This window comes from Macaca thibetana, chromosome 17 (assembly GCF_024542745.1).
Source record: "Macaca thibetana thibetana isolate TM-01 chromosome 17, ASM2454274v1, whole genome shotgun sequence".
NCBI lineage: Eukaryota > Metazoa > Chordata > Mammalia > Primates > Cercopithecidae > Macaca > Macaca thibetana.
In genome coordinates, this window is record NC_065594.1 from 45,402,255 (window position 1) to 45,425,426 (window position 23,172).

Here is a 23,172-nt window from a genome sequence, read left to right on the forward strand (position 1 = left end):
TGATCTTAGCAACTCAGTGCAAGAGAGGACAACTTGTATGTAATTTCTTATAAATAATGAAATGCAACGTACTCAAGGGGAAATAGTACGGACTTGGAAACCACAGAACAGGGTTTTGTCTGTCTGGGGGATTTTCCACACACTTCCCAGTCAGCACACCACACACTAGCTTTGCCATTTTTAATAAGATGCCTAAATTCCCTAAGCCTCCCTGTATGGCTTATAAATTTAGATGTCTAATGCCTGCCTCATAGAGTTTTTGCAGCAATTATATGAGGCAACATATATAAAAAACTAACGCATTCCATATATTACAGATGCTATTACTATTAATACTTTAACTGCGATTAACATTTTAATAATTGCTTTTTTAATGGAAATCAATTTAGTTAGAATGTTGAAAAAATATAGTCATATGTATTTGTGAGCTTCTTCCTTCCACAGTTCAGTGTGCTCATTTTTCACTGATGTATAACAAATTGCCACAAATTGAGTGGCTTAAAGCAACATCCTTTCACATCTCAAAGTTCTGGAGGTCTGGAAGTTTTTTGCAAGGCTTTTTGGTATTCTCTACTTTGTTTTCCAAACAGCTGCATCAAGGTCTCAGCCAGGATTGGGGGCTTATCCGAGGCTCAAGGGTCCTCTTCCAGTTTTCTGCTTGTTAAAAGAATTCAACTCCTCACAGCTGCAGAACTCATGGAGGCTGTGTTTTCAAAGGCAGCAGAATCTCTCTAATGTCTCACCTTTTTTAAAGGCTTACAATGGCTATGTTGACCCCATCCAAGATTATGTTCCTTTTGAATAACTCAAAATCAATTAATAGTAGCTTTATAAAGGGAGAGATATCTCATCTATAAGTTAAATCCATACTCAAGGGAAGGGGATTATACAGGATGCCCAGGGATGAAAATTTGGGAGGCCATTGGAGAATCTTGCCTATTACAGTCAAGTTAATAACAGCAAGCTAGAAAATGCATGTGCATTTTCTATATATATGTATATTATTGTAGTTACATATATTAGCAGTGTACCTGTGTGTGGGTGAACATGTGGTTACAGCAATTGCGTTGGAATATACCAAGTAAAGTGTTCTGAAGATCTTAGTGGAACTCTTGGGTATAAATGAGTTGGATCTCTGGAACTGAGAAGCAGAAACATGTAAAAGTATATTTTATTATTTAAAAAATATGTATCTATAATTAAAGCAAGTAGTATGTGTATGTGTCATGCGTCCTTAGGATAAAGACAAACTAATGTTCTATTTTTAAATTAGTGAGTAAAGAGGAATCTGGTTTAAAAAATATTTGATGTGGTAAGAAAAAGATGTTGAGTTTGGTTGAGAAGGCTTTTGGTCTTTGAGTGGTGCCTATATAGCACAAAAATGAAAATCAGTTAAAAATAGTGTTTCCAAAGAATTAAATAGAGAAAGGAAGGTAGCAGGGTGGAAGTAAAGAGAGAGAAAAAGGAAGACAAAGATGAGAGTTTGGGTATAAAACGTACCCCCTACCCTTCCGTCTACTTGAAATACATTTTCTGGTGATGGCAATAAAGATAAAAAGAGATGAAAAATAAACATGAAGAAAGTGACCTAAAACCAAAATGCTAAAATATATACAATTTATATAGAAAATTATTGAGAAAAGTATTCAAAAAGAAACTATATACTTTGTTATGATTTAAAAACCAAATTGAAGGCTCATAGCTTTTTTCAACCTAAAAGTTTACATCATGAAATTTTTGCAACATTATTTTTAAACTCTAGAAACATCACACCTTGCCCAACTACTGCCTACATACTCTAGAAGAAAACATGGGATTCTTACTAACAAATGATAGACATATTTGTTTTGCATTTTAATGTGATATGCAGAAATAGATTGGAAGCAAATACTGCATTTTTAGGTATCATTTATCAGAAAAAAACTTTGAGAAAAAAATGTTTTATAATTAGTTTTGACTTTGTGGTATACCAAATGCATTCATTTTGGGGGCATGTTTCCTAAAAATCCCTGAAGTAATGATGAAACTTTAAGTCTATATAAGTATTTGTTGGCATAATTCCACTCTGAACAGCAAGTACATATGACATGAGGGTCGCATTGTGCTGGGGAAGATATGAGTGAAAAGACTAAGAACTAAATGGGAATTAAAAAAATGCTTTTTCTTAATAAAAGGAAAGGAAGCCTTTTCTGCAAAACTTAGACTAATATCCCTGGGACATTAGTAAATTATTGATGGTTTATAAATATTAATATATATTTATTTTATACAAATACATATAAATATATGTATACATATATGTGCATATTTTATACATATATAAAAATATATATGTGTATATATATATATAACCTCCATGTCATACATATTTGCCATTCAGTGTGGAACTATGCCAACATATACATACATGGACTTAATTATTCATCATTACTTCAGAAATTTTTGGAAAACATGTCACCAAAATGAATGCATTTAACACACTAGAAATTCAAAACTAATTATAAAAAATCTCCTCAAAGATTTCTTCTGAGAAATTATACCAAATATGTAATATTTGCCTCATATGTATATACAGATTATATATGATATACATCTATATGATACACATATATACAGATTATACATGATATATATATTTGCATGATAGAAAACTAGTTGTTGCAGGAAACCATATACATCTTTTTAGAGTACTTTAGACATTTTCTTATCTTGAAAGAGAAGATAGAACTCCATTGTTAAAGACAAAGATTCACTTTTCTTGGGATTTTATGGTGTTATGTCCATAGATGCAAGAACATCTTTCTCTGGGTGGAGATTTACTCAAAAGGAATATTTACAGAGAATGAATTAAGCTACCATTGTATTAATAGCTCTTACATAGTCTATATAGCAGCGAATCCAGAAAAGTCTGACTGGAGCTCCTGAGTTATGATCAAAAGTTAAATCAGACTCCTAATCAGCAAAATGTCCCCTATCTCTCAGCAGTATTTTGGGACACCTGTGATCAGAGAGCTAATGGCTACAGATAGAGTTATCTACAGGGAAGGCCCTGACTCAGAGGGCCTGACTGAATAGACCCACAAGCCTGCAGAATTTGAAAACTGAGAGCAAGAAACTTGACCCTGAAAATCCAAACTGCCCAATGAATGAAGCTTTTCACAGGTCTGTTTTCTATATAGAGGCATGGAGCTCTAGAAAAACAATATTCTTTAAAGGATAAAAAAAGATCCTCTTTAGTAAGATTTAGCTCAAGGAGCAGAGAAGGCTTTGCAAATAGGTTTAAGATATTGTACAACATGCCCTGAGCTTAGTTGTGTGACTCAACATTTGCAATGATGCTATGTATATTAGACAGAGAAGCTATATGAGGTCTCTGGAAAGCTCCTACTTGAGCTTGCAACTCATGCTAGTGTACTGTAGCAAGGCCATGTATTCAGTCACAGAGAATTATTCTTTGTGTTTAAAATAGTTCCTGCTATGTGAATGAATTCCTGATCACAAAAAAAGCAAGTGACTGTGTAATCAGACTATTGGCTGCAACTCTGCCCAACACCAGATACTGGGCAATGACTATCCCCATCATCATCTTGGTATTATAAAATTACCAAATCATAAGGTTAGGTGGCCATAGAAGTAATCCATTATGCAATTAAAATGATACTTTCTGGAACTGGCTGGAGAACATTAGGAGGGCACAAGTTACATAAGCAGGTAATAAGCCCTGTCTTCTTGAACAAAGTCTCTTTCTCAGCTCATATCTCTGGCCTTATGACTGACAGAAGCTTAGTTCACAGATAGGTTGGCCTGATAAATTAATACAAGCTGAAAATATAAAACCACATCAAGACAGAACAATGAGGAGTTTATCTGTTTGCTAGGGCTCTTGTAAAAATATACCATAGTCTTGGTGGTTTGAAACAGCAGAAATTTATTTTCTCACTGTTCTGGAAGCTAGATCTCTGAACTCAAGACATCAGCAGGGTCATTCTCTCTCTCAAAGCTGTAGAAAACAAGTGTTCCTTGCCTCATCCTAGATTCTGGAGGCTGTCAGAAATCCTTGGCATGTGTTGTCCTACAACTACATTGCTCCAACCTCTGCCTCTGTTGTCACATGACATTATACTCGTGTGTGTCTCCATATCCAAACCTTTCTTTCCTTTCTCTTATATAGACACCAGTTACTGGATTAGGGTCACATTCACCAGTCCCAAGAGTTACAACTTCAACATATATAGGTTGGTGCAAAAGTAATTGTGGTTTTTGCCATTGAAAGTAATTGAAAAAAACGCAATAACTTTTGCACCAACCTAATAATTTGGGGAGCCACAATTCAACACATAACAAGGAGTGACACTAAAGACTGGTGCCAGGGGGAATCCTCATTGTGAGCAAACCTTGGAGGAGTAACTTGGTGGCTCACTTCTCTAGCCAATTGGTGAGGGTCTTGAAAGGAACGAGGTGAGAGGAGTTCAGAATCAAAGAGGCCTGGAGGAGCAGTACTCATGTTTATGCTGGTGAAGATTTTTGTGCCTCAAGGCTGGAAGCAGTGGCTCATGCCTGTAATCCTACCACTTTGGGAGGCCGAGGTGAGGGTGGATCACCTGAGGTCACAAGTTCAAGACAAACCTGGCCAACATGGCAAGACCCTGTCTCTACTAAAAATACAAAGATTAGCGCTAGACTTAGTGGCACATGCTTGTAGTCACAGCTACATGGGAGGCTGAGGCAGGAGTATTGCTCGAACCTAGGAGGCAGAGGTTGCAGTGAGTCGAGATTGCACCACTGCATACCAGACTGGGCAGCAGAGCAAGACTCCATCTCAAAAAACAACAACAACAACAAAAAAAAGTTTTCGTGCCTCAGGTTAATGACCACTACAGTTTACACATCACATAGGACATGTTCAAAACCGAAATAGACTGGCAGGGCATGGTGGCTCACGCCGGTAATCCCAGCACTTTGGGAGGCCAAGGCGGGTGGACCCCTGATATCAGGAGTTCAAGACAAGCCTGGCCAACATGGTGAAAGCCCGTCTCTACTAAAAATACAAAAATTAGCCAGGTGTGGCGGTGGGCACCTGTAATCCCAGCTACTCCGGAGGCTGAGGCAGGAGAATCACTTGAACCTGGGAGGTGGAGACTGCAGTGAGCCGATATTGTGCCTTTGCACTCCAACCTGGGGAACAAGAGCGAGACTTCATCTAAAAAAAACAAAAACAAAAACAACAACAACAACAACAAACACCATATAGACAGGATGGCCATTAAGTGCATTAAGTGGGCATCAGTCAGCTTATTTTCTTGACTACCAGTATTTGTGGAGGAAGCCATGAATACAGTAAGTGTGGCAGCAGAAAGGAAAGCTATGCATAGGTCCAATGGTTTAAGCTTCTTTTCAAAAAATCCAGATCTACCTTCCACTGATGTTTGAAAGTCTAAAGTTGACAAAACAGGTATCAATGCTGAGCCCAGGAAATGGTGCTAATGGCTCCAAGGAGACTAATTCAGTCGCTCATGACAAAATAATTATTTCCAGCCCTTGTATCCTGGAGGGAAGCATTTCAACCAAAACAAAATTAGCTCTTACTTTAGTACTGATTTGCCTTCTCTGCCCATAGTTTTACTGACAACACCAACATCTAAGATTTATAACATGTGACATCATTTCAGTTTAAAACATCCATTTTATAGAAAAGATAGGGTGGCAATGAGAACATGACTGTGAGATCCACTGATTCTATCCTATGTCATATTATCCAGAATTACCAGGCTAATGGTATAATGGGATGTCTTATTATAAAAGACTCAACTATGGTACTATGTCTAACAAAACACTCCTCAGGGTTGCAATGTTGTCTGCAAGAATACAGTGTATGCATTGAAATGATTTCTTGATATAGGAAATTTGAATCAAATAGTGAAACATACAAGTTCATTGATGAAAGAAGACTGGCCTTTCTCACCACCACTGCCAGTCACCTTGAGGAATGTAGGCTTCCTTCCCCTGAAATCTTAGGCTCTGATGGATTACATTTCTTGGTTTCTTAGGTATGAGAGGTGGGAACATTTGTGGTAGGGAACACAGTAGAATAGGGTTCTCTATTACATAATGGTGGCAGGGAGGATGTGTTGACATTGGAACTTCCTCTTGGGCCTCTGGTGGTCTTCCATGCCTAGTAGAATGGGGAAAAACAACTGGAGCAATTTAGGTTAGGGTCAAGGAACTCAAGGGCTTGGACTTCTCAGAGATGAAGATCTGGGTCACTCCATCAGGCAAGCAACGAAGGCCAGATGAAATGCTGCTTGAAGGGTTGGCATATCTAGGATTGGTGGTGGAAATGTGAGATGAAAAATATCACGAACAACCTGGGGGCCAGTTGGAGTCAAGATGATTGCAGCTTCTGTAGCTTATTTCGCTGACCATTGCATATTAAATCATTTGTAGAGACCATGAAGACTAAGTAACAGAGAAGATTTAATGCAGGGTGCATATGGATTGAGTGCAGGGTGCGGTTTTCATCCGTTTATTACTAATATCCCAGGTGTCCATCCCCCATGCCTCCCCCATGATTTCTTCCAAGGACAAAGGAGGAAGGGCCCACAGAAAGTGCAACTCAAAAAGACGGGAATAAACACTCCGAAGAAGCAATTTTTGATCAATTGAAGTGAAAGCTGATGGATAAATTATTGGATTGGACAATCTTGAAAAGCATCCTACATGCTTCCTAGAAGCATCTGTTGCCCATAACGATAAACTCAAAAATGCACGTTGGTATTGTTTTTCCCTTCCTCCCTGCCTCACTCTCCCTAGTTCTTCCCTACTGCACCCTGGCATCGCTTCCCAAACCATCTGCACACAATGCCTCATCTCAAGTCTATGTTTGAGGAAATTCAAGCTAAGACAAGAAACTTTATCCTCCACCCTCCAACTCATTTTTAGCATTGTTTCAGTCATTATGACAATAATATATTTATCTCTAACACCTGATTTTTAAAAGTAGCAAACAACCAAAGCAGACTGTGTCCCATAGCATAGACTATTAACACATAGATTAGCATGCTTTGCTTATTTTCAGCTTTTTTTTTCCTCTTACGGTCTCCATGTCAATTAATAAGACAAAGAGGTGCATATGTTTAATTTTAAAGTCCTCAAGAAGGATCGATAAACTGTCTTTTTTAATACAATGGGGGGCCACTCGAAAGATGAATATCTGTTATTAAGGAACACTTTGAAGTCGGTTCTCTGCTCTCTTTCATGAAAAGAGACAGTCAGAAAATCTGAGAAAGTAAGTAGGTTATCTAAGGTAACTCCCGAGGATTATGAACAATATCCTGATTATGAACGATATCTCAATTACTTGAGATCTCTTCATTCATCCAAACCACTAATATTTTGGTCATCTGATAGGTTCCAGGAAGTTTTCTGGATATTTAGAGTATAGCAGTGAATAAGATAAAGAGCCTCTACTTGCAACTTATATTCTATTTGGTAAATTGAACAAAATCATAAGTGTGTATGTCATGTAATGATGCATGCTAAGAAGAAAATGGTTAGAAAGGTAAAGAGAGATAAAAGGGATAAAGAGGGCTGAGGATTGGCATCTAGACAAGGGAATAGAAAAAGACATTCTTAAGAAGATGACATTTCAATAGCATCCTGAAGGAACTGGGAAGTGAACCATCGACTATTTGGGGATGAGTTTTCAAGACAGAAAGAATAAGAGGGAAAGGATCTGAGGCAGGAACATGCAGAGCACACAAGGAAAGAGTGAGGAGGCCAGGGCAGGGTGCAAGAGGGAGGTGGGAAAGAGAGGCCAGATTGCTGAGGGGCACGTAGGCCACTGTAAGACCTTTACTTTTTTTTCTTAGAAAGATGGAAATGCCCATGAGTGTTTTATGCCCAGGGAAACCTTGACATAAAAAGAAGACGCAGATCAGAAGTGTGATGGCATCCTAAGCAAGCAGTGTGGTAACAATAGGGTCTCAGGATTCTATTAACTTTCAAAGCACACAATATTAATGGAAAATTTAAACATTAAGTAAAACTATTTTAATTCCACTTTAACTCTATAGTAATGTGAATTCAGTTTTTAGCCCACTCTTTCTCTCTTCTACTCTCTCAATATCTGAGATTGTTGACTGCTAAAATATCACTGATTTTACTATAATCTGATACAATACAAAATTTGTGAGACATAGTTGTGATTGCCTGTCTCTAAAAGCTTCACAGACAGAATACAGAAGCCATGGATAATGCTGAGCCTCAGACCTAAGGGATTGCTCTTGACTAATTGCAAAGTTTATTTTTTTTGTCTCTTTTTATAACGCTGTGTCATCTAGGGGTCCCCAGTCCAATGGCTTGTGTTCTCTTGCTTAGTTCCTCATGTCTACTGAACAGCTGCTAAATGTGGCAGCCTGGTGTGCAGAGACCACAAGTCACATTTCCAGCACACATTCCCACATTACCATCGTTATTTCACATTTTAAAATAATACCAACTGAAAATGAGGTGCCAATCTTTTACAAAAGCCAAAACCCATTTATTTATACAGATAGAAGGATAAAAACATATACATTTGATATTCAAGCAACTTTTATTTTATATAAAAATAAAAAGTTATTTAACATCAGAATTATTTATTGACTGAAATATCTCAAAGGGGTACCCTGACATATATTTTATATTTATGAATTATATATTTCAAAGGAAATACAAGATTGCTTTTTTAGGAAACTAGTCTGAGGTTTATAGTATGCCTCATACACCTATGCCCTTGATTTTATTTTCTCAAATGAGCAGAGATTTGAAAATGGCCCTCATGAAATTCAATTACCATTTCTTAATGTGCCAGGGCTTCCAAAGACTGTAATTGTGGTAAATCCTCAGAGATTATCCCGATGATCAATGGAAAGTCTTTGCAGGGTAGAAAACATGTTGCCTAATCTTCTCTCAAAAACAAATTTATCTACCAAAGGTGGTCTTTATAGTAAACCGATGAGCAATTTTATTTCCTTCACCCAACGCCAAGAACTGCACTGGTTTCCCAACTTTGCACTTCTGCCATATGAGAGCACAGCCAGGAGAGAGAGAAGAAATGGATAAAAATGGCAGCATGAAACTGTGTACACCAGCAGGTGTCCAGTCACAGCCTCTGTGCCATACTATATCTGAGTTTCCTAAGCAACTATGCTCCCTAGGAAACTGGTTAAACTGCTTCTGTAGAAACTATTTACTGAGCAATTCCTCCTTCAAATCAGCTTTATGTAGAGAGTGCAAGAACGTGATGAGAGAATATTTTCCACCTCCTCAGTTCTCTAGACCTTCTTGTGGAGTATTTTAGAACTATACTGAATAAATGTGAAACCGTATTTGTCATGGTTTTCTATTACTTTTCTGCTTATTTCATTGCATATAATACAGGGAAAGCAATACTGTAGAATGTTGTTCTTCATTTGATAGTTTTGGACAGCTAGAGAAATTACCCAAATTGCTTATGGAACTAATTTGAGCTATTCCTTTCCCAAACAAGGCACATAAATGACATACACTGTAATGTGGGTTCAAAAGAACATTGAATTAACCTGTCTTATAATGAATTACATCTATCTTTACTAAATTGAGCCATATTTATGCACTATCATGAGAAACATGGAGTTACATTTTTAATACAGTGAAAAATGCATATATTAATAAAAATACACACCTTCTTGTGATCTCCATGTTTTATTCACATGTTTATGAAAGTTAATTTTTATTACTGCTTTCATTTATTAATCCAACCTTTAAATATCCTGTACATTTCCCTGTTTTATTAACTTTAAGACAAGATTTGAAGTTTAGAAATAGAACTATTGTCTAGGGCCAAAATGTGTGTGAGTTGACAAAAGAAAGAAAAGAGAATTATAAAAAAAATCTTTATCTGTAAATTTCTTGATCAACCTTATGGTGCTTGTTACAGTAGAAAATAATGCACTTGTTTTCAGATCTATTTTATCCATTAGAATACAAGTCCCATAAGAACAAGTATAGTTTTCATTTTTAAACCCTAGCTCAGAGAAGGATCATGAATATTCAGTAGATTAAAAAAAAACTAGTGCAAGATAAAGTGAACTGAACGCCCCCCAAAATACCTGGAAAAGCTGGATCTGCTCAGTTTTTCACAACAAAACATTTATTGCTTTTCTCTGCTTTATTTTCAAATTTAATATATTAATATGTTAAAGAAGGTAAACTTGCTAAGTTCTTATCATCCTAAATTAAGTACTATTCATAGACTATAATGGTATGTTTCTCTATCGACATATATGCATGTATGCCACACACATGCTTTTACTTAAATAAGATGTGATATTACTTTTAAAATATACATATTTGTCTTCTTTTCTCTGCCTTATACCACTCCTGCTCTAAGCCTTTCATTTTTTGTCATTGTAAAATTAGTTTAGTAGAAATTCTTATGTATTGTAAGTTTTAGCAAAAGAAATACTAAGGCAAATTTTTTGACTCTTGATGCTGTTTACATCTCTTGCCATATTTTGGATATTTTTTACATATTCAAATATCTCTATCTTTTCTTATATAATTTTCAACATTTCAGTATTATTTTTTAAAATCCTCAATATCTAGATTATAAAGACAAGCTTTTATATTATCTTTTTGCATTTTTATTTGCTTTATTTTCTACATTTATGTCACTAGGGATGACAGAATTTATTTTTGTACATAATGTAAAATCAAAGTCCAAATGTATTTCCTTCCAGAGTGAGCTGGATGGAACCTTTCCCCATTCCAACATATACATAGAAAGCAGAGGGCTTATTAGCCATACAGAATCCCTTTAGTCTTAGAAATTAGCTGTTATTCATTACTGAGTGTCCAGAGCACACCAAAACCTAAATTACAAAACAATATTTTAATAATAATTTCTCGGCCGGGCGCGGTGGCTCAAGCCTGTAATCCCAGCACTTTGGGAGGCCGAGACGGGTGGATCACGAGGTCAGGAGATCAAGACCATCCTGGCTAACACGGTGAAACCCTGTCTCTACCAAAAAAGACAAAAAACTAGCCGGGCGAGGTGGCGGACGCCTGTAGTCCCAGCTACCCCGGAGGCTGAGGCAGGAGAATGGCGGGAACCCGGGAGGCGGAGCTTGCAGTGAGCTGAGATCCGGCCACTGTACTCCAGCCTTGGCGACAAAGCGAGACTCCGTCTCAAAAAAAAAAAAAAAAAAAAAAAAAAAAACAATAATAATAATAATAATAATAATAATAATTTCTCTGTTAATCTTTTTAAGATACTTCACATTTTCTTGCTTTATTGAATAATGTTGAGTTACATTTGTTGCTGAGGTCTGTTTCTGCCTTCCTCTTATTCCTTGCAATAGACTTGAAGCTCTTTACCATTCCTACCTTAAATCATTCTCTTATTTTAACGTGGTGGAAATACAGGCTGACTTACTTCTAGCCAACACTCCACAATCTTTATCAGTGTCTCCACCAAAAGAAATGTACACATTGAAATTCCACAAATTTTTTTCCAAGCTTTGTTTCTTTTCTCTTTGTGCTCCTTGATAGGTGGCTATTATGAGTTGAATTTTGTCTCACAGAAAAGTACGTTAAAGCACTGACTCTCAGTACCTCAGAATGTGACCTGGAAATAAAATCTTGTACCACATAACCACATAACAACATTTTGGTCAATGACAGATCTCATATAGAACAGTGGTCCATTAAGATTATAATATCATATTTTTACTGTATGTTTTCTATGTTTAGGTATGTTTGGAGACACAAATACCACTGTGCTACAATTGCTTACAGAATTCAGCACAATAACATGCTGCACAAGTTTGTAGCCTGGGAGCAATAGACTCTATCATATAGCCTAGGTGTGCAATAGACACTACCGTCTATGTAAGTATACTCTACATAGACAATATAGTCTACTAACACCGTAGAAGACCCAATTCACTGTTCTCCTTACTCACTACCATCTAGCCGCACTGCTCATCTTTCACATATTGGAGTATTTGATTCTGTTTGTTTATGCTGTTCTCTTGTGTGAATAATTCTCCCCCATACCCACAATCATTCTTTTTCATGGATGTCTCTTCATCATTATTCAAGTATCAATTTAAGTGCTACTTTCTAAGAGAGGCCGTCTTTAACTACCCTATCTAATGCTGTTACTGGATTTGCTATTACTATTAATCTATTTCAAAATATTTGGCCATTGGCTCCATCCTACTTACCATAATATTATATAATTTACAATGTCCAAAATTGTAGAGTTTTTGTATGCAAATTTGATAGCCATCTGCCTTCCACTTTAGACTCTTAGATAATTTAGACACTTTAGTCACTTTAGTTCTGTGAAGAACAAAGCCACAACTATTGCATTCGCCACTGTGTCTTGCTTCTTAGTATAAGGCCTAGTAATCAATTAGCAATCATCAATAAAGAAGAAAAGGAAGGAAGGAAGGAAGGAAGGAAGGAAGGAAGGAAGGAAGGAAGGAAGGAAAGAAGGAGGGAAGGAAGGAAGTGAGAAAGGTACTGAGGGAGAAAGGAAGGGATTAATGACATAAACAAGAGATGTTATTCCTAAAATGAAATGGCTCTCATTTAACATGCTAAATAATTGGGTAGAGAGACTCATCTATTATCAGCTGTTTCTTGTCTCTGTTGACATGTGTCCAGCTATTGGAATCTATGGCATTGTTTTAAGTGGCCAAAGAGAGACTTTAGCTTCTAATGCTATACATTTAGCTAGTCTTTGTATTTTCTCTAAATTTGGGGTGAACAATTGTGTTTTTTAAATGTTAAGCTTAAAGAAAATCTGATTTCTTCTCCATGAAGATATTACTATCATTATCTGAAGTCATTCAGTCATGTATTTATAGACTGTGCATTATCATTTGATATTTATTGTAAGAAAAACACTAAGGTACATTCAAATATGTATTATATATTAAAACATTGTTTATATTTGTTTATTTATTTTAATATTTTATTCATTTTTTTGAGACAGAGGCTTGCTCTGTTGACAAGGTTGGAGTGCAGTGGCATGATCATGGCTCACTGCAGCCTTGACCCCCTAAATGAATTAATATCTCAGATCAAACTGCAGATTTTTAAAAAGAAAGTATTCCGTTCTTATTGAATGTGACTAAAGCAGGATGGAAGAAGTTATTTGATTTATCAATAATATGATTGTCCAGTTAATTTTTTTCAAATTTTAAGGAATTCTGGAAATATTATATATTCACATTATATAGTTTAAGGAGGAGTGATTTAAATTGTTTTCTCCAATTTTTTTCTCCTGCTTCAACTTACTGGTTCTATTTCTAAGATACAAAACAAAGTAATGGAGGAAAGAAGAGCATACAAGCATACAAAAATAATATTTTGGAAGTATTTCTTCAGGGTGATTAGGCAGCTTTCACTTAGGAATGTTCAGAAAGTATATGCCATGCTCTCAGAACATCTCAATGAACTCAGGTAGCAGAAAGAAGCAACATGATGGGTTTCCAGTGTCAGTCATGAGCATCTTACCAGAAAGCCTTAATAAACTGAAGAGCTTTGCAGTGCCTGCAAATCAAATTTATAAGCCAATACAAACTTTTCTCTAGTAATATAAAGGAAAACCAAAGAAAATTAAAAGAGAAACTCAGTGGCCTCATTTGTGAATTCTGACCACATAATTATTAAAGACCATGGACACTGCATTTTTATGTTTTACTTTTTGGAAAAGACAGCTTGAGTTAATCCAATAGTCCCCCAAACTCTATTGAATGTGATTTCATCATAAGGTTTATATGAAGTAGCTACTAGTAAAAGAACAAAAAAAAAAAAAAGAAAGAAAGAAAGAAAGAAAAGTGGATAACACTAGGCCTACACTGTTATTCTATGATTTATTAGTGCTTCATTCCATTGAGGGTATAATTTTTCTGTCTACATTTAATAGTTTCTACTGTTTTTCTATAATTGGAAAAAAAATAACTAAAACTGCCTATCTCACTGGTCCGTAATGAATGCAGATTTAATGTTAGACAATATTAATGGGTGGGAAAATGCAATTATTCTCATGGCAGCAACTCTTAATTTAGGTTATCTCCCAACAAGCTGTTGGCTATTTCAAAAAATTAAAATACTCAATCCAAAACCATCTTGAGATATGTATGGTAATGCTAGACTTTTTCTCATAGCCTTGTATTTAGAACCTAAGATTTCTTAAAATTCTTGTTTCTTAGCAAATTGGCAGAGTCTCTGGCTTGAATAAAATTGTTAAATTTCTGAAAAGACCATGTGTATTTTATTTTAATGTTCATCATATGTATCTTTTCCAGGAAAAGTAGTTAAAATTTGACTTCTATATTCATATAGATGATGGCAGCTTAGAGGCAATTTAGCTCATTCTTGTGTGTTAAGCAGTGACTATTTCCTCTGAGCAATATCAGACTGATAAAAATCAATTCTACTTTTCACAGACTTCTATAACAAGTTACTGCAAGAACCTTTTCATCTAATAACAGTGTGCAAATTTCTTCATTGTATTTCTTTTTTTTTTTTTCAGTTTATCTCTACCATCATAAAGGCAGTAAGAAATTTCAGGGATAATTTATCCACCCCAGTGTTTTTATATAAAAAAGTAACTGAATCATTTAGATAGCTTGTTGTCTCTTCTATTTTTAAAGATCTTTGCTTGAAAGCTTGCTCAAGACACACCATGCATATTTGACATCACAAGGAAAGAAATGGTAAGGATTTTCAGACAAAGATTCTGAAGTTATAAAAGACTGGGCCACAACTGTTTTCTAAATTTGTAGTCTTCGATAAGTTATTTCAATTCGGATGCTGTATTTTCTCATCTGTAAAATGACAATGATAGTACACCCTCATGTTTATTAAAATAATTAATTGCTATAATTCAAGTGGAGTTCATACGTATTTATAATAGGAACATTGCTTTTCTTACAAAGGTTGTACTAAATTTAATTTTCTATAAAGGTAAAGTCAATATTTCATATGGGTAAGCTGGGCATTCATTTATGAGATATGGTTTAGAAAAAAGTACTGTAAATTAAAGGTAAAAGTATGTTAAGTTATAATTACCACATCATATACCAATAAGGGTTATGAATAGTTTGATCCACGTTAAAAACTATTTTTACAGAATATTAATCTAAATGCTCATTTCAGGCAAGCATCTTGTCTACAAAAAATTCTGACAATGACTTTTCAAACTTTATATAAAATTTCTAAGAATGAAGACACTGCTGTCTTTATAAACACATGATTCTGTCTTCAAATAACTATAAATATAAGAAGTTTATGCCAACACTTCAGTGTAATTCCCTCTTGTAATTTCTACCCATTTGTATCAATTATAATCCTTATATATTAATCCCTCAATCTCAGCAAGTTATTCTAATACTGATATTTAATGATATCAAGCTCCATTCTCTACTATTTTTTCCCTTCAAGTTAAATCTCCCTTCAGTCATTGTTTACCTCACATAATTAAAATTCAAGTTATCTCATAACCACATTAATCCTTGATAAATGTAAACCTTTTAGTCCACCAAACACTTGCGTTAGCAGCTAAGAATTGTTCTTTCCTTCTTTGGTCCCCTTCCCTTCCTTAAAGGCAAGGCTGTAGCACTATGTATATATTATGTTCTATCTTGCAAGTTTTGATTATAAACCAATCTGCATTCTTATATTCGCTAATGGCTGATATAAAGTATGATGTGCCCTAAGGTAATTTACTTTCTAAGGAGAATCTTGATATGCAAAACACATTAAAGTACAAAGTAAGCTGTAATGGTGGAGTGAAGTTTTATGATGTGATCATAATTTAGAAAGAGACTCAGTTCAGGGCTACATCGAATGACAACATAGAGAAAGTTCCTCATTCTAACTACTCATAAATGATCATATTCTTTTAAAGATATATTGAGACAGACTATCAAGATTTCTCTAATTATCCAATAGGGATTTTGCTACAGATACAAAAGCCCATGGCCATTTTAGTCAGAGAATATTAGGAGAGCATGGAATCTTTGTGATTATTTACCACTCTTTTACACTGGCTGAAGTAATGCCCAGAAAACTCAAAAAATTTGTACAAGTTCATACACTTAGTTCACTTGGAAGATGTGCCTTACTTAAATCCAGGCGTTTTGAGACTTAGGCCCATTTTTGTTCTATTAACTTCATGAAACCACCATCAGTTGATGTTTGTGGGGATGAGGTGATATTTTAGACAGTATCAAAACTATCCTGGAGTTGGCAAATTGTCAATACAAATAATCACTTATGGATGAGAAAAGATAATTTTATTTCCATTTATATTTAAAGAGATACATTACTAGAACTTTATGTTTGCTATATAGAATTTGTTGATGATATTAGAATCATCTAAGTTGTCTTTGACACGTGTGTTTGTGCTCTTTTTGAAAGTTAATTTCTGTGCAATCACAAATTTAATTGGAATTTACAATTAATAGGTAGATTTCTGCCTTTGTGAGCCATTCAAATTCAATAGTGCCTAATGACTATTGGATTGTCACCATCAATACAATATGTATTGTCAAGCATATACCTATATCATGCAGTCATTTAAAAAATTAACACTATGTTTTACACCAAAGGGTTAATCATTGAGAATTGAGAATAGTTGTTCAGGCACTGTGATAGATGTTGTTTGATGTGTGAGTTTCTGTGATTAAAACAATGGCCTTCAGTTTGCAGTGCCATCAGCCCGGTACATGTTACCAATACTAAATTCACTTTTTAGAGTAGAACCATACGCCCAACTTACATTGCAATTACTGCAGAGGAAGAGAGATGGAGAAGTTAAAATGAAACATTTCAAGGATGAATGGGCACTGAAAATTGGTAAAGTGGCAGAAAAGTCCAAGCTGGAAGAATGAAAAAGTGAATGTACGGAGAAAAAGGAGTTTGGAAAACAGAAAAAAAAAGAAGATATTTTGCAGAAACATCTGTTTGCTGTTGCTAAAAATTTTAGCATTTAAATGTTCTCATTTAGGCTCTGAAGTTAGCACTTCCTTGAAGTAGTTCACACCTTTGCTATTGCTCCTGTTCAGCTACAGATCATTTTATACGAGGCTGATTTTAACAATAAAATGGTGCATTAATTTACAACGTGTTGAATGTTTTAAAAGTGGCAAAATCTAGGCTTTTGTAAAATTTTAGAATCTGGAAAAATTAGAAATCCTTTATAAAGCTCTTTAAAATACCAGAATGGCTTTATGCACAAAAAATTACATGCTGATTAAGAAAATTAGAAAGTTCAGTAATAAAAGAAGAAGTATATCTACCTCTAAGCCAGTGGGTTTCCAATGACTTTCTAGAGTTTCTATTTGGTTGTGAGGCACATATAAACTTAAACACTATTTAAATATAATTTTTATTATAATCCCTCGTTATTTTCTTCCTTCCCTACCTCTTCTCCCTCTTCTTTCTTCCACTCTCTTATGTTTTTATTTCTATTTTTTCCTTTCTTTTCTTTTTGTCTCCATTGCCCTATTTTCTTTTTTCTGCCTCTTATTTTTTTGTTTATTTCAAATGTTTATTTGTGTTTTTATTAAAAAAAATAAACTGGAAAGCAAAAAAAAAAAAAAAAAAAAGCCTGTTCAGGGTTCTTTCTCATCTCCCTCACTGGAGTAGCTAATGTTTTGGAGTTTCACATTTCTGAAATATCTTAATATTTCAGATGCAGATAAGATAAGCAATGGAGCATTCTGTGCATAATATACATATTTTTATATACTTTTTTGTACATACCAAACTAATAGGCAAAATTGGCCTAAATTTATGAATGATGTTTCATTATTTAATACAATGAATTTCCCCAAATTAAAATTATCAATACAGTAATTCCTCACTTAACATTATTGATAGGTTCTTGGAAACTATAATAAAATCTATTTTATCATAAGCCACTTGGTATAAACCAGAGTTAAGTTCTCACATCATACTTGGGTCACAAAAATATCATCAAACCCTGAATAATGACCCAAAACACTTTTAATATTAAACATTGAACCAAATATAAGGTGTAAGGTGTACATACATTTAAGAAAAATTAATAAAAACAAGTGTAATAATTACTTACCCAATTATTACAGTTCAGGGTTGAGGGTCACCTAAGTTCATCTAGGCAGCTTGGGGTACAAGGCGGGCACCAGCTCTGGATCAGATACTGACTCATCTTGGGGTGCACTCACACGTACAGATACAGGCAGTCAGATGGGACAATCTAGACAAACAAATTCACCTAATGTGTATATCTTGGGATGTAAGAGGAAACTGGAGCACCTCGAAAAGCCCATGTAGACATGGGGAGAATGTGGACACTCTATTCAGACAGTAGCCTCAGCCAGAAATTAATTATTTCCTCATCAATGTTATAACAAAATGACATTGAATGAAATAATGCTATTTGAATTCCTGCTGTATAAAGTTGGGGACTTCTATTGGCTAAATATGAAATTTGAAAAAGACTACTTTTCTGATACAATAATTACTCTCCTTTGTCAAAGTACCATGACAATTGAACACAAAAGAACATAAACAGTATTTGGGTGCTGTTTGAGTCTGTTTTGGGCACTATAACAGAACACCTGAGACTGGGTAATTCATAAAGAGCAGAAATGTATTTTTCATAGAGTGAAGGCTGAAAAGTCCAAGATCAAGGTGCCAGTAGGTTATGTTGTCTGGTAAGGGCTGATATCTGCTTCCAAGGAAGGCAGAATGGTAAGCTAACTGAATGTGGCCTGTAGCCTCTCCAATAAGGGCCTTCAACCCATTCACAAGGGAGAAACCCTCCTGGTCTAATTACCATTCAACATCCCACTTCTTAATGCGATCACATTGACAATACCTGAATTTTTAAATGGACATACTCAAACCACAATTGCTTTATAGACTAAAATTAGAATATGTAGTAGAGAAGGGATACTGTGCTTGTTTTACACATTTGGGGCAGACACTAGACTCCAAAGCATATATGACCCAGAAAAATAACTAAGTTAGAGACAAATTTATTATTATTTTAATATATGTAGGTGGAAAAATAAGATAAGGAAAGGTATTAATGTACAATAAGAAAAACATTAGTGAGGATAGTAACAATTTTTTCAAATGACAAACTAAACTCATGGGTGATAATAGAAACAGTGAGTTATGTTACAAAGCAGATTATGTGCTGCTTTAAACCTAGGTTTCTTTAGCACTACCTGCCAGTCAAACTCATTCCCCAAGCCAGTCCAGACCAGAATAAGCAGCATCTAAGGACTATGCTGTACCATATGGTCAATTTCCTAGAAAATTCAATTAGGAAATGCAAATAATTATTTTCTGAATTTATGAGAGTTCATTATAATTACAGAAAAATCCGCAAAGTACATGAAGAGTTATTGTACATAAATTTCATTGATATAAGAATAAAGATGGCTATAGGTAGGAAGATAGGGAAGGTAGAGACAGATAGATAGATAGATAGATAGATAGATAGATAGATAGATAGATAGACAGATGATAGGTAGATGATAGACAGATGAATAAGAGAGTAGACTGTTCATTTGTGGCACATGTTTGTAGAAATTAGATTATACTCAGCTCTAGTCTTTCTCATTTTTTAAATAACTTCCTAATATCTAATGGATTTACAAATCTACTGCATTCTTACACTGAGAAAAATTCTGTAAGTAAATAAACACAACTTTCACTAAACCAGTAATATGATTTTTGCTGTAAAGCAAAAATGCTAAAGATATGCCCTTACCTATACATGCCCAAATTGAAGGAATGCAAAGCTACAACCCTCTAAGTACAAACAGTTGACTGAGCTTCTGGGAATAGAGAAATAGAAGTAGAATATCAAACATATCCTGAAGAAGTTAGAGTGATTATACTTTTTTCAGACTTTCTCACTTTTAAAAATATATTTATATTAGGCTAAGGATATGTTTTGCGTTTAGATTACAAATCAATTATGCACAGGGTTTCTTGTTTTCCTTTTAACTTATCTGTTAATATACATTTTTCTTTCTTGTATCTGCTTCTTATTCCTACTTGATCACGGTTTTATTTATATATTTCACTTTTTACCTTTGTCTTTTTTATACATTGCTTCTCCACCTGTAATTGTAAGCTATTGCAAATAAGCACACATGTTGTAGGATCTCCCAGGTCCCCTGACTTTTTCTCTTGTCCTGACCTAGAAACAAAGAGTGTCTTGAACATTCCTGGGCGCTGAGTAAAGTGTTTAGGTAGTTTCCCAAAACACTGAAAGAAACTAGTCCAGCCCTAAGCCAAATTCCTTAAACTCTCATATAAACTCCCTGTCCTGACACCCTTGTTGCAGACATGCCCTAGGTTGAACATCTCTTTTTCTTGTTGTCTGCCCAAGGAAATGCTGCAGCACTCTGTAAGTAGTTCCCTTAATAAATGCTTTGATTGGTTACCCTGGTGTTGAGTGTGTTTTTCTTTGCAATCCAAATTGACCCCATTTCAGGACAATTTGGGTCACTCTCTTGTGGAAATTCCCCTACTACTGCTTTTGGGGAAACTCTAGCCACAAGTTCTTCCAAGACAAAACATATACACATAAAACTATAATTCTGCCTGTGTACCCACCCAATAGGTTCCTCCTGTCTGCTGCACAAATAAAGACCACAACATTGAAGTAAAGAAAGGCTTTAATTGATGAGAGACTGGACATACCACATGGGAGATAGAGTTGTACCTCAAATCAATCTCCCCAAAATTTGGGAATCAGGGTTTTTAAGGATAATTTGGGTGGCAGGGGGACAGAAAGTGGGGAGTGGTGATTATTGAGTCAGAGATAAAATCATAGGGAGTTGAAGCTGTCTTTTGCAGTTAGTCAGTTCCTGGGTGGGAGTCACAAGACCAGATGAGCCAGTTTATCAGTTGGGGTGGCATCAGCTGGTACATCAGAATGCAATCTGCAAAATATTTCAAAAACTCACTTCAAGTTTTACAGTAGTTACTCCTAAACCACAATTTTGTGTCTAATTTGTTAGTCCTGAAAATGCAGCCTAGTTCCCAGACAAGAAAGGGCTGTTATTGTTCTTGTTTCAAAATTAAACTACAAACTAAGTTCCTCCCAAAGTTAGTTTGATCTATGCCCAGGAATGGATAAGGACAGCTTGGAGGTTAGAAGCAAGATGGAGTCTCTTTCACGTAATTTTCTGTTACAATTTTTGCAAAGGTGGTTTCATTTGTATTTGTGCATCCAAATCTCTTATTAATTTACTCCAAGCTTATTGAATTTTGCCAAATCTAGATAGAATAACTGAATAATTACTCATTAAATCTGTAATTCAGATGTATTTCTTTGTTTATGGGAAAATAATATTCAACTCCCTTCCTGTATGAGAATGCTTCTTCTGAAAGAGGGGCATTAAATGACTAGAAATGTAGAATGAGACCCTGCTAAATGAAAATGTAAAGAGGACAAAATGATGTCGTGATTTTTATTACTAACCCATTTGACTTGTTTTATTTATTTATTTATTTATTTATTTATTTATTTATTTTCTTATACTTTAAGTTCTAGGGTACATGTGCACAACATGCAGGTTTGTTATATATGTATACGTGTGACATGTTGGTGTGCTGCACCTGTTAACTCATCATTTACAGTAGGTATATCTCCTAATGCTATCACTCCCCCATCCCCCCACCCCATGACAGGCCTCGGTGTGTGCTGTTCCCCATCCTGATTCCAGATGTTCTCATTGCTCAGTTCCCACCTATGAGTGAGAGGAGTGTTTGCTTTTCTGTCCTTGTGATAGTTTGCTCAGAATGATGGTTTCCAGCTTCATCCATGTCCCTACAAAAGACATGAACTCATCCTTTTTTATGGCTGGATAGTATTCCATGTTGTATATGTGCCACATTTCCTTAATGCAGTCTATCTCTGCTGAACATTTGGGATGGTTCCAAGTCTTTGCTATTGTGAATAGTGTTGCAATAAACATATGTGTGCATGTGTCCATTTGGCTTATTATTATTATTATTATTATACTTTAAGTTCTAGGGTACATGTGTACAACATGCCGATTTATTACATATGTGTACATGTGCCATGTTGGTATGCTGCACCCATTAACTCGTCATTTACATAGGTATATCTCCTAATGCTATCCCTCCCCCCTCCCCTCTCCCCACAATAGGCCCTGGTGTGTGATGTTCCCTTTCCTGTGTCCAAGTGATCTCATTGTTTAATTCCCACCTATGAGTGAGAACATGTGGTGTTTAGTTTTCTGTTCTTGCGATAGTTTGCTGAGAATGATGGTCTCCAGCTGCATCCATGTCCCTACAAAGGACACGAACTCATCCTTTTTTATGGCTGCATAGTATTCCATGGTGTATATGTCATTTGGCTTGTTTTTTAAGCTCTTTTCCCTCAGCTTCAAAACATCCCTTCTCTACTCTGTTGCATGAGGTGAGTCTAGGGCTGGGGTGCTGTAAAACACATTTCTACTTCTCTAGCATGCTCCTTTAGACTCATGAAAGAGCACTTGAAGGAAATCTAAATGTTAGAAGAGAAAGAAAAAACAATCTATTTTCTGTGAAAACCAGCAACATTTCTTACCCTGACAGTGGCAGTTTGTTCCTACAGTGGCATTTTATATATAATTATTTTATAATATGATATATAATAATATATATTATATGTAAAATGCTCTGTTAAAATAATGAAGTTCTCTCAAATGTCCTGTCTGGACCCTACCATATATACTATTTTTTATTTCAGGCTATTAGCTCCTAGCTACTGGTAGTTATGTGGAAGCAACTAGGGAGATAAAAATTGGAAGTTATATCTTTCCTGAACTCATCTGCTTATATAGTTTTTCTTAGAAAACACTGAAATATAGGATTGATCTGTATTATTTTCCTCAGGAAAGGAAGCTCTGTCCTACAGGTACGCTGCTAGTTTTTATTTCAATATATATCATTTGTACAAAAATGAATCATTTTCATTATAATCTACTTGTAAGTGATTGTATTTGAAAAACACAGATTAGAGTTCATAAAGTTATGACAGCTATATTTAGGTAGGAAGAAAGCTTTATAGACTCATCAAATAAGAGCCTTAAGAAAGGCAGTGGTTAAATCATT

At 35.3% G+C, this 23,172-nt stretch overlaps 1 long non-coding RNA gene across 1 annotated transcript; it reads left to right on the plus strand.

The window, feature by feature from the left end:
- Positions 1 to 6,142: 6,142 nt before the first annotated feature.
- LOC126940566 (uncharacterized) lies at positions 6,143 to 17,160 on the plus strand. The gene is made up of 3 exons (XR_007720808.1): positions 6,143 to 6,339; positions 14,691 to 14,753; positions 16,796 to 17,160. It is a non-coding gene; the product is annotated as an uncharacterized LOC126940566 (long non-coding RNA).
- The last annotated feature ends 6,012 nt before the right edge of the window (positions 17,161 to 23,172 follow it).